This window comes from Glycine max, chromosome 20, assembly GCF_000004515.6.
Source record: "Glycine max cultivar Williams 82 chromosome 20, Glycine_max_v4.0, whole genome shotgun sequence".
In the NCBI taxonomy this organism is placed as follows: domain Eukaryota; kingdom Viridiplantae; phylum Streptophyta; class Magnoliopsida; order Fabales; family Fabaceae; genus Glycine; species Glycine max.
Window position 1 is genome coordinate 29,212,128 of NC_038256.2, and position 13,726 is coordinate 29,225,853.

Genomic DNA, 13,726 nt, shown 5'->3' on the forward strand with positions numbered 1-13,726 from the left:
TGGTCTTTGCGTTATTGCTTGTCTCTTCGTTTCCTTGCCTGTGAGTTTCCATATAGGGAATTGGAAAGGAGGATTGGTGCCATATCTTGAAGAATTTGAGTCAAGAAGCAAGAGGCCAACCACCTTAAGAGCTATTGGACTAAGAAGCACTCCAAATTGAGTGAAACACTAAAGAGAGAATAGCCACCGCAATTGAGGACTTTTTTCTTTGTAATTTTGTAATTGGCAATTTGCTTTGCTTTCAAATTTTGTAACAAAAAGGCCTTTCATTGGAAGTAAGTTGGGAGCCTCCGCTAGGTCACCCTACTTTAATTTGTGTGTAATAATTTTAGGCAATTTTCCCTTAGGATAATGAGTGTTTTGTTGGGAACCTTAAATGAGGTCATCCAAACACTCTTAGGATCCGCCTAGTTTGCATTTCTTGCACTTTAATTTCTTGCTTACTTTCATAGCTTATTTCCTTTACCCTTCATTGTCAAACCGCCTAGATAGCTTGCCTTTTACCAATTAGTTTTTACCTTATCTTTCACACCTCTTTTAGTGTTTATTTTGGCTAGTTTCAACCATATTTTCTCTTACCTTTTTTTTTCAAACCTCCAACAAGAAAGAACCATAACTTAGGAACCAACATGAGTCTTCATTCTTCATCTAGTGTTAATGGTGAGGGTTCTACTCCTAAGGACCCCTTGTATAAGATATTAGATGAGTTGAGATCCCTTAAGTTGTGGAAAGAAAAACAAGAGAGAAAAGAAAAAGGTAAAAAAAGAATGGAAGAAATAAGTCAAGATGAAAGAGAGAAACTAAGAGAGGAAGAAAGAAGAAAAATAATGAAAGAAATGAAAAGAGAAAAACATGCCTCCTATAGTTGTCGTAATTCTTGCAAGAGCCTATGTGAAGAACTTCGTGACTATTATGAAGGAAGGCATAGGTCACATCTTAGACCTCACTCCCATAGGAGAGAAAAGGAAAGAAATCCTCAAGAGGCTAACATTAACCTCCCATACTTCCATGGGAAGGACAATGTAGAGGCTAATTTAGATTGGGAAATAAGGGTAGAGCAACAACTTAAAAGGAAGTCTACTTCAAAATCTTATGGCTCTCACTCTTATCCAAAGAAAGACCAAGGTCAAGGAATCTTAGGGGTGAGACCTTCTAAGCCCAAAGATGATAAGGGGAAGACAATAGAAAAGCAACCCCTTAAGGCTAGTATGCAAGAGAAGACTAGCTCCATGAAGTGCTTTAAATGTCTTGGAAGAGGACACATTACTTCTCAAAGCCCCACCAAGAAAACCATGATTATGAGGGGCCAAGACATTTATAGTAGCCAACATGAGGCTACTACTTCACCTTCCTCTAGTAAAAGTGAAGAAGCAAAAGGGGAAGAATCTAGTGAAGAGATCTACCCCCAAGAAGAAGGACAACCTTTAATGGTTAAGGAGGAGTGTAAGGAGGTAAGTGTCTCCTCCAAGAGGTTAGCTAAGAAGGAAAGACATTTTGAAATAAAGACAAATATTAAAGAAATTTCCCTTCTTAGACAACCTCCACATTTTTTCCTTTGTAAAAAGACACTTGTTAGCATTGCCACATCTCTTGGGCTTAAGTTTATTCCTCAAGTAAAGGAGTTGTTGGATGAGGGTTTGGTTCGCAAGAGCTTAAATCCTTGTGCTTTGTTGGTGCCCAAAATAGGTATTATTAGGCACCAAATCCCTAAAATAGGTGGTATGATGAATGTTTTGAGTGGTGCAACTCTCTTTTGTGAAATCACTTGTGCACCCAACAACTTCATGATTTGTGTACATAGGGACTCATTAGATAGGTTTGTTCTTATTTTTAGTTTCAATACAAACTTGGGTACTCATATGGGACACCTTAGGTTTGTCATACTTTTTGGTAGGAATAATAAACATGAAAATACAGAAAAAGGTATGCTTTATTGCATTACTTTTCTTAATTTTTTAAATAGTGATCAAGGGGTTCCCATGAACTCTAAGAGAATAAAGGTCATTCCTGAGTGGCTCACTCCACCAAGTATAAGGAAAATTTGGGGCTTCCATGAATTAACAAAATTTTACAAAAGGTTTGTCCCATATTTTTCTATACTTGTAGCACCACTCATTGAGTTGGTGAGGAACCATGTTCCTTCATGGGAAGATGCCCAGGAAATGGGTTTTCAGACCTTACCTTACTTCAACTTCCCAAACACCACTAATATGTATGTTTTTGTTCTTTTTACATGTGTTGAGGAAAAAAGCCCAGAGTTTCAAGAACCTCAGAATTTGAGGTCAAATCCTTTTCAAGGGGGAGGGAATGATGCAATCCTACCCCGCAAGGGCATTGGATAGAAGACTGCAAGTAGATTGGGCCAAAGATGCAAGAGAAGGCCCTAGGATTCTTATGAGCCTTAGGGTAGATTTCGGGCCCATGGGCTAAGTTCGAGCCCACTTATCTTTGTACATATTAGAATAAGGTTTCATTAATTTTGAGTCTTGTATTTAGGGTTCCATAATGTAGGTAGGGTACCCTAGAAATATAGGGATTTTCAGCCCTTGTATTTTAGGGCACCTAGAGTAGTTTTTGTATTAGGGGATGTTTTGTAATTTCACATGCGCTAAGTGAATATATGATGTGTGTGGTTGGAAATAAATTTAATTGAATTGGTAGACGCCCAATCCAATTAAATTTTAGAAGGGGAGGTGAGCATTTTCTTACTACACCCCATTGCCACATCATATAGTACACTTTGTGCATGTCCTTCATGCTTTACATGCCTCATGACACCTAAGCACACTTAGTGGAGAATCTTGGAATTGATCTTGGATTAGTGGGCTGAACCATAACTAAAATTCACTAATCATAATTAGTGAAATTTTGGCTCCACAAATTCAATTTCAAATTTTCCTCCAATTTTGTGTGACACTTAGGCTATAAATAGAGGTCATGTGTGTGCATTTTTTGGAACTTTGATCATTTGAATATTAAACTTCTGATTTCAAAGCTCATTTAGAGCACAAAATTTCGTGCTCTTCTCTCCCTCTCCCTTCATTCATATCCTTCTTCCTCCAAGCTCTTATCCATGGCCTCCTATGGTGGTGAGCTTCTTCTAGACTCATCTTCTCCTTGAAGTGGCGTCTCTTCTCTCTCTTCCTTCTCCATTCCGCTGCCATTCATCTTCCAAGAAGCAAAGGAATCCATTGATGAAGAAGATCCTAGGCCTACAAGCTCTAATGGAGCTTGCATCATTCTAGATGTCTAGAAAATTCAGTAAAAATTTCAGCTCAAAATTCATAGTGACCAATTCCCAGTAATTTTTACAAGTTTGTATGTTCAAGCTGCCAGCACGAGCGATTTCAACCTAGAAATCATGAGTAGTGTTTATGTTGCTTAAGACTTGGATAATTACAATTTGTGTTTGCTTATGCTCAATTGTCTTGAATAACACAATTCAAGAGAGCTTAAGACTTATTTTGATTCACAAATCCAGCCACAACTCAACACCACAACTCAATTTCTTTATAGGCATCATATAGGAAACTTAGAAAATAAAACAAAGTTCAACAACAAGACCTCTTCTAGGAATTGATTTAGAACATGTTATGAACTAAATAACATGCATGAATTAGACTCAAAATTCAAAAGATAGGCTAAGAATTACAAGAATACATGAACAAATGTATCTAGAATTCAATCAACAAAATCAAAATTCAACACAAACTTAGAACATAATGTGACAATTATTATGGATAACCATGACTCTAAGACAGCATGGATTAAGTGATTTACACTTAGATTTTTGTGTTTTTTTTTCTAATCAATACTTTGGAAGAAAATTTAGATCTAAAGGTCCAGCACAAGAATATTATGAATGAAAAATGATAGAACCTAAAATCAACACAAAAACATGATTCAAGAGTATATCTATAAAATTTGAACCATAGAAATGCAAGAATAAGTGTAGATCTAAGATTTAATCGGTTTATTTTTTTTGAATCTACTCTAAAAAGCACTAAACCACAAGACAATGGAGGATATACATGGAGAATAGGATGAAGAACAAGGAATTAAAGTGAATTGACCGAACAAAAAGATAGAGGAAGCAAAAGAACATCACTTAGACGAATATGCTCTTGATACCACACGATGTAGCTCCATGTGGAGCTTATAGGCCTTCGATCTTCTTTATCAATGGAGTCCTTTGCTTCTTGATATCAATGGCAGCAAAATGGAGAAGGAAGAAAGATGATTAGAGATGCCACTTCAAGGAGAAGATGAGTCAAGAAAAAGCTCACCACCATAGGAAACCATGGATATGAGCTTGAAGGTAGAAGAAGATGAGTGGAGGAAGAGGGAGAGAAGGAGCACAAAATTTTGTGCCTCAAATGAGGTATGAACTTTGAAGTGTAATTCTCAAATGATCAAAGTTCCAAAAAATGCACACACATGGACTCTATTTATAGCCTAAGTGTCACAAAATTGGAGGGAAATTTGAATTTGTATTCTAATTTCACTTGAATTTGAAATTGAATTTGTGGAGCAAAACTTTCACTAATTATGATTAGTAAATTTTAGCTATGGTTCAGCCCACTAATCCAAGATCAAGTCCAAGATTCTCCACTAAGTGTGCTTAGGTGTCATGAGGCATGTAAAGCATGAAGGACATGCATAAAGTGTGACTATATGATGTGGCAATGGGGTGTAGCAAGAAAATACTCACCTCCCCCTCTAAAATTTAATTAGATTGAGCTTCTCCCAATTCAATTAAATTTATTTCCCAACACACACATCAAATATTCACTTAATGCATGTGAAATTACAAAACTACCCCTAATACAAAAACTATAGTCTAGGTGTCCTAAAATACAAGGGCTGGAAATTCCTACATTTCTAGGGTACCCTACCTAAATTATGGAGCCCTAAATACAAGGCCCAAATATAATAAAACCTTAATCTAATATGTACAAAGATAAGTGGGCTCATACTTAGCCCATGGGCCCGAAATCTACCCTAAGGCTCATGAGAATCCTAGGGCCTTCTCTTGCATCTCTGGCCCAATCTTCTTGGAGTCTTCTATCCAATGCCCTTGGGGGGTAGGATTGGATCACCTTGCTAGGTTTTGAAATGCAATTTTGACACTTACATTTTTTTAGGTTTAGCCATTGTTGTAAAAATGCACTTGGTTTGCATAAATGCATGTTGTCTATTATTGGGAAAAATTGTTGGCATTTTTATTGGGGTAGATAAGCAACTTTCTCTTGTGAATGCCTATAATAGGCTCTTGTTGGATATTTCATACCCTAATTTCGTCCGAGGATCATCTGTTTGTTGGGGTGCGACCCTTGCTTGACCACTTCGAGGTACTTGACACCCATCGTTAGGCAATCCGTGAAGTTTCGTGACATGTCGAGAGTTGAAAGGGTGTGTTAAGGCGCAATCCGTAAAGTTCTGTAACATTCTGGAAGCCAAAGAAGGGATGATTGCATAATTCGTAAGTTTTCATGACATTACGAAAAGAAAACAAGTATTGTTACGTAATTCGTAAAGTTTCGTAACGTTACGAAAAAAGAATCAGCACAAAAAAGGGGGAAGAGGGTGTATTTAGTAAACAGGGGGGTACAAATAGCAATCAGACCCACTTGGGCCTTCCAGGATCTTCCAACAGAAGGCGGTGCCTTCTGGTGGAAGCAACACAGCTCGCCTAGGTGAGCTAGGCGACAACCACCTCCCTTTTTCCCCTATAAATAGGGGGAGGAGGGCAGAACAAAAATGTTCAACCCTCCCGGTATCTGAGAATCACTTAAAATTAGTGAGAAAAGTTGTTTCCGTGAAGAAAATCCAAGCCGAGGCGCTTCCGTAATGCTTCCGTGACATTTCTGTGGGTGATTTGGCGAAGGTTTTCCACCGTTCTTCATCGTTCTTCGTTCGTTCTTCGTCGTTCTTCGGTCTTCAACCAGTAAGTTCCCGAAATCGAACTTTTCAATTCATTCTGTGTACCCTTAGAGGCCCCATTTGTTTCGCATGCTTTTATTTTTATTTCATTTACTTTCCGTACCCCCTTTTGACGTGCTTTAGTCATTTTTTTAAGTCGTTTTCTCACCTAATAAAAAATAAAGTAAATTTCCACCGTTCATTTGAATTGTAACATCTTTTAATTTCTGTTAAAATTAAATCCAACCATTCTGTCATGTTGTAACCACGTTTAAAACCAAAAAAGAGGCAAAATAATAATATAATAATAAAAAATATCTTTTAATAAAATAATCAAAAAAATCAATCAGAGGCTTTTCTTTGGGATTTTTCTTTCTTAATCGAATTGACTAATAATCAAAAATAAAACTAAGGCTAAAATCAATTCATAAATCAAACTTTTATCATCACCTAAAAAGCCATTTTTAAGGTCCAACACCTTGAAATGGTCTTTTCTGCTTTTATTGGTTAAACGTGGATTTCTAAAGCCTAAAATTAACACGTAGCTTTGTCACCTCTTTCAAAAGAAACAAGAGATCATTAATGGTCCAATGCCTTAATGTTTTCTCTCCTTTCTAAAGAATCGAAAGATTGTTTAATGGTCCAAAGGGAGATGATTACCATGATGGTAGACACCTTGCCAGTGTTTTTCTATGAGAAGTTGGTAGGCTACATGCCTTCCAGCTTCGCGGACTTGGTATTCGCTGGGGAAAGAATCGAAGTAGGGTTGAAAAGAGGGAAGAGAGAGTGTACCACACAGGCTATGACAGTTATAACAACATCCTTCTCTTTGTACATACTTATACATACAACAACCCTATGAATCAGTCACACATTCATGCTCAAGACAAGAAGACAGAAATACACACAATGTGTGACTTAACGTTACTCCCCGAAACCTACTTCCAAGTTTCAGAGATACACAACATTCACACAGCAAGACCATAAAATCAACACATAGCTTTGTCACCTCTTTAACAAAAACAAGAGATCATTAATGGTCCAATGCCTTAATGTTTTCTCTCCTTTCTAAAGAATCGAAAGATTGTTTAATGGTCCAACACCGTAAATGACCTTTCATTCAATCAAAATATATCTTGCAAAAAAGGATAAAAATAATTTAACCAACGTTTAGTTCTCAAAGAACTATGTAGGTCTTATTTCCTTACCGTAATTGAGGAATACGTAGGAGCAAGGGAAACACCCTTGTCGACCACAAAAAGATAAAAAATATAAAAGGCATAAAAAGACATAAAAAGTGTAAAAAAGGGAAGATAACACAAATTGAAGTCATATTCGCACACTTGATTAAAGGCTGTCGTCCCTTGTGACGGACGCGTGAGATGCTAATACCTTCCCCGTGCGTAAATACAACTCCCGAACCTTTCACTTAAAGTTCGTAGACCACGTCTTTTTTCGGTTTTTTTCGATGTTTTCCTCAAATAAACGTTGGTGGCGACTTCACGCATTTTCCTTTCTTGGAAGACGCACCCGTGAGTCTCGCATTGCCCTCCTGCCGAAGGGTAGGTTGCGACAGGATATGTTGGATCATTCCTTGTTGCTTCATTCTTTCTCCTTTTCAAGTTTATTTTTTTTTCTTGAGCTTTTCAGTATAACGTGCTGGGGAAAAAATGGTTGCTAGTGTTAGCCACTTAACTTAGTTAAGAGTGTGAGCATTTAGTATTGACTTTTAATTGGTTGATTGGCTAACATTGGTGTTGATCTCCATGCATAACTGGGTTGGGAGGCTAATCTTAATCATGGTGCTTGCAGGTACACCACAACCTTATTGCAGTCCTTGGGTCATTAATGGAAATTCTAGGGTTGTTGATGGCAGTCTGCAAGTTATTGGTGGTTCTTCAAGGACCGAGGGGTTCACATGGCATCAACTATCCCCTGATACATTATGTTCAACGACTCGGTCAACCATTATCTTACTACTTTTGGGTATAGTGTTGGCTAAGTAGGCGTTATTATCTTTCTTTGTGCAAACTTTCTAGTGATCCGAATGGTTCAGAAATGTAATAGCCAAGGTTTGAAACTTTGCATGGAAGGGTGCAACAACTTCTTAATTGAGTTGAGAGGCTAAAACAAAGGCGACTCTGAGCTCATGAAGAAGGCGAATTTCGGGAAGAGAATGTGGGGTGGCAAAACTCGAGTGTTGTATGCACGGGTTTGAGGAGTCAATCTAGGAGGAGTGCTTCACATATTATTCAAACTCCTTCTCTTCCTCAAACACATTGATCCCACTCCTTCACTTGTCCAACTGGCTCCATAGATTGGTTGATTGGCTCCAAGGATTTTCAAACTAAGTTCAGCCACAAATTTGTCATCTCCTTATGTTATACTTCTCTTATGGGCTTAATTGAGGTAGGCATTTGGTGCTACAATAGTTGGCTAACTTGATTGAATCGTCCATCCTACTCATCCTTTTTCCTTTTTTGTATAGTTCCAATGGTCGAAACTCTTATAGGTTGATCAACTTCTATTGCATGTGATTGATTTGTATTATGTACTTGGGTTTTTGTAATTTAATAAATTAGGACTACATTTCTTTGAGAAACTTGCATAATCATCTTTTTGTAATCATGTCCGTAGTTATTCATTTTGCCATAATTGTGCTTGTTTCCTTTTGAAAGCAAACTCAGTAGTTGTTCATCTGTTTCATTATTGTATTTCATTCAGTCAATCGTCTTTTTGTATATAAAAAATGGACTTGTGATTTGTTTATAATTGTGTGCATTGAAGATGAATTTGGTGCTTATTAACAATTGGTTTTATTTTTTCTTTGCAAGCATGTTAACTTCCTTTTAAGTGTGTGCCTTAAATATGAATTTAGTATTTTTGTCTCGCATATAATTGTTCTTTGAAGGTGAAGTTGTCATTTGCGCAACCTCTTATTTTTGCAGATGTAGTTGTCATTATTGAGATCGTCGTTTTAAGCTCGTGGCTATTTGTTGCATGTGTTTTATTTACGGTGTGCCTGGGGAGATTGTAATGTCGACCTACTTTCTTAGGCCCTTTTATGTAGGTTCCCGAGAGTTGTTTACAAATTTCACGCGGGTCTTTTTTATTATGTTCCCAGGGAGACGGTAATGTTGACCTACACTTGCGGGTCTTTTTTATGTGTTCCTGGAGTTGTTTATAACTTTTACGCGGGTTTTTTATCATGTACCCAGGGAGGCCATAATGCTGACCTAAACTCATAGGTCTTTTTTTATGGGTGCTCTGGAGTTGTTTATAAATTTTGTACGGGTCTTTTTATTGTGAGTTCAGGGAGGCTATAATTTCAACCTACACTTGCGAATCTTTTTTATGGGTGTTTGAGAATTGTTTATAACTTTTGCACGCGTCTTTTTCTAATAGAAATTAGAGATAAAAATTTATAAACTAAAAATTAAAAACATATCTACATGTTATTCGAAAATTAGGAGTAATTGGTGTGGAAGCAATGACTTCCAAGATTATTTTGATGATGCCAAAGAAACAAGAGTTAAGCAAGTTCCAAAGAATCAGGAGTCAAAAAGCTTCAAGAATCAAGTTCCAAAGAATCAGGAGTCATAAAGCTTCAAGAATCAAGTTTCAAAGAATCAAGATTCAAGAACAATCAAGTTTCAAGATTCAAGAACAATCAAGTTTCAAGAATCAAGATTCAAGAACAATGAAGATCAAGATTCAAGAATCAAGAGAAGACTCAATCAAGATAAGTACTAAAAAAGTTTTTCAAAACATTGAGTAGCACAAGAATTTTTCAAAAAGAAAAATCTTTTACCAAAGAGTTTTACTCTCTGGTAATCGATTACCAGAAGGTAGTAATCGATTACCAGTAGCCAACATTGTTTTTCAACCAGATTTACAAAGTTGTAATCGATTACCATGAGCATGTAATCGATTACCAATGTTTTAAAACGTTAAATTTCAAGAGTCACAACTAGTGATAAAACGTTTTCAAATCATTTTAAACTTGTGTAATCGATTACATAATACTTGTAATCGATTACCATAGTTTCTAAACATTTTGATTTTCAAATTTAAACATGAAGAGTTACATCTGTTGATGTGTAATAGATTACACTATGATGGTAATCGATTACTAGTGACTGATTTTGAAAAAGAAATTACCAAAAGTCACAATTCTTAAGGTGACTTGTTTTTGAAGATTTTTCAAAAGTCACAACCTTTAAGTAACTAGTTTTTCAAAAGCGTCACAACTTTTAAAGTGACTAGTTTTTCGAAAGAGTCACAACTTTTAAAGTGACTAGTTTTAAAGAAATTTCCAAGAGTCACAAACTTTTACTTGAGTCATCAAATGATTATAAATATGTGACCATGGCACGAATTTCAAATACTAAAAAGACTGATTCCTTTCATGATTAATAGATTTCTTTCATAGAGTTTTTGTTCAATACTTTCTCTTCCAAGAAAAGTTCATTGTTCAAAAACTTGTGCTACTCTTCTTCTTCATTCACTTCTTTCTCTTGCCAAAAGATTCAAAGGACTAACCGCCTGAGAATTCTTTTGTTTCTTCCCTTCTCCCTCTTGACAAAAGATTTCAAAGGACTAATCGCCTGAGATATCTTTTGTTTCTTACAAAAGATTTCAAAGGACTAACCGCCTAAGATATCTTTTTCCCTTTCCCTTTATACAAAAGATTTCAAAGGACTAACCGCCTGAGATATCTTTTGTATCCCCCTCACAGAGAATTCAAGGGACTAACCGCTTAAGAATTCTTTGTCCTAACACATTGGAGGGTACATCCTTTGTGGTACAAGTAGAGGGTACATCTACTTGGGTTGTTATACTAAGAACAAGAGAGGGTACATGTTTTGTGGATCAGTTCAAGTGGAGGGTACATCCACTTGGTTTTTCAAAGAGAACAAGGGAGGGTACATCCCTTGTAGATCTTTGGCTTGTAAAGGATTTTACAAGGTTGAAAGAAATCTCAAGAACCGTTGGTTGCTTGGGGACTGGATGTAGACATGGGTTGTTGCCGAACCAGTATAAATCTTGTGTTTGTCTTCTTCTTCCCTACACTCTTTAATTTCCACTATGTACTTTTGATTTCCGCTGTTACTTTTGGTTAAGTTTTTGTTTTTGTTCTTTACTTTCTTAACTTAGTAGTAAAAGCCTAGTTGAATCTAGTAACATCAAGAAGGATAAATTTTTTAATTAGTCAAGACACATTAATAATTAATTCAACCCTCCCCCCTTCTTAATTATTCCGAGGCCACTTGATCCAACAATTGGGGAAGAAAACATTAAATGCTGAAAATATTTAGAAGATAATTAGATAAGATAATTATCAAAGATAAGTTAGTAAGCACAAAAAATCTAAAAATTACAATTAGTTAAATCATATACTTATAAGATAAAACTGAAATTAAAATTTCAAATAGGAGTGAGATATCAATTAAATCTTAAAAGATGTGGTACATATTATTTGAATTTTCAATTTCAGAATTTTTTCTAACTACCTAGAAGATAAGAGATATTTACAATCTAATAAAATCTAATCTATAACTAACTACCTAAATCTAATATAAAAGATATATGCACCTACTCTATTTACTCTAATTATTATCTATTAATCTATCTACACCTAATAAAATCTATCTACAATTATCTATAACTATTTGAGTATGGAAACATTAAGTACGAGAAAAAAAACAAAAAACTCAAGATGAAGTATTGAATTTATAGAATTAAAGCTGAACAAAGTTCATCCCTTCCTCTCCTATGTGGAAGGAATTGCACTTATGAAAACAATACAATAAAACCAAGAGTGTGTAATATAATAATGGAGGCATCTAGTAGGTGGAAGTTTAAAATATAATTCTAAGAACTACTCGAGACTTCTACACTATTACAATGAATGTCTAGTCTCCTATTTATAGAATTGTAGTTGGGTTTAATTAAAGAGATAATCACAAGAAATTAAAAACAAATAATATCTATAATTAATTCAAGTAATTATCTTCTTCTTCAGCTGATTTATCCTTGAAAAATATCTTGCTCTTGATTTTCCTAGCTTTTTGTCTTTATTTTTCATAATTTCTCCTTGCAGAACTTTCTACTGATTTTAGGCTTTTGGAGCTTTTGCCAGAATGACCTGTTTTTGCTGAAGAGCTATAAAAAATTCATTAAAAATAATTAAAACATAAAATTTTACTTAAGACAAAGTAAAAATTGATTTGAAAGCTAATTTTATTCAAACAAAGGCCTGAAGTTAACTAAAATGCCAAATAAACGTAAAAAAATGCATATGAAAATCCGGTAAATTTGACGTTTATCAACACTCCAAACTTAGAACCTTGCTTGTCCTCAAGCAAGACTAAATAAAATTTCTAAAATAGTAAAAAATACTTTAAAAAAAGAAATATGGACTCAAAAACAAAATTAAACTAAGACTAAAAAACAAAAGACAAATTAAAACTAAAGACTAAGGATACACAATGACAAGTTACATACACACTTCTTACATTCCCCTTTATTCAACAAATTTTTGTTCATGTGCTTCAATTAACTAAGTATGGTGCTCACATTCAACTTTTTAGCTCAATCAAATCAAATACAAGGTTAGAAATATGCAACAAGAATGACAATCAAATTTAATGGCAGAGCAACTTGTCCTCACAATAAGTGTTTCACTCCTAAGCTTTTGACTTAACTTTGAGTAAATGTTTCACTCAATTCACAGCTTAAGACACCACATTTTAAATTTGACTTTCATCTCAAGTTAATCAACACATCGAATGCATGCAATGATCACTAAGGACTTTTTTGGCCTTTAATTGAGCTTGGCTAACATGGAAAACTGTTTTTTTTTTATAGATATTCAAAAGTAACTTAGAGGAAGGAAAGCATTAGTCTATTCATTTCATTTCATTCACTTCCTATCAATCCTTGGTACCCTAGATTTTCAATTTCATACATACTTTGTTTTGTCCTCAATTTTTTTTTTTATTTTTTCTTAACTTTGCTTCTCTCTTGTTGTTTTTTCTTTTTTACTTTTTTGTTTTTCAGATTTTTCCTTTTTCAATACTTTACAAGAGAGAATAAGGATAATACTTTCAACCTTTGTTCACATGATAGCTTGTTAGTACCCTTTATTTTGTTCCCTTTGAGTGGTGCATTGCCACTCCAAACGTAAAAATTTTCCCAATTCCTAGACCTATGCTTTCTTATCCTTTAACTTAAGGGTAGTAGCGGATATAAACATATAAATTTCAAGGTTAGAGAATTAGAAAAGAATACATCAATTCAGCTCAAAGTAGGGTGCAAGGGATAAACAACATAGGGTAGGCTTTTTGGCTCTTGGCTAAACACGCAAACATGGCCTTAATCATTTCAATGCATACAATTGCAATCAATCTACAAGAGATTCAGTCAAAGTCTACTGTGAGTGAAATAAAAGTGCTCTCAATATATGTATCAATATAAGGTTCACTCACCGGGTTAGGTCTACAAGTTAATTTATTTGCTTTCAATTTTTCATGCCAAACTCATTACACATCTCAATTAAGCAAAATCAATGGTTTTCACTTTTAGCATTTGAGTTCAACCACACAAAGAATGATTTAAGCACAAAAAATTGTTTTATTTTATGGTGGGTTTGCAAGAAAAAGGTGATACTTCTTAATCACTTATGTTTTCTTATCTTTCTAATAATAAACATATTTGTAAAATACCACACATATACTAAACAACTTGTTGGATCAAGTGGCCTCAGAATAATTAAGAAGGGGGGGTTGAATTAATTATTCCT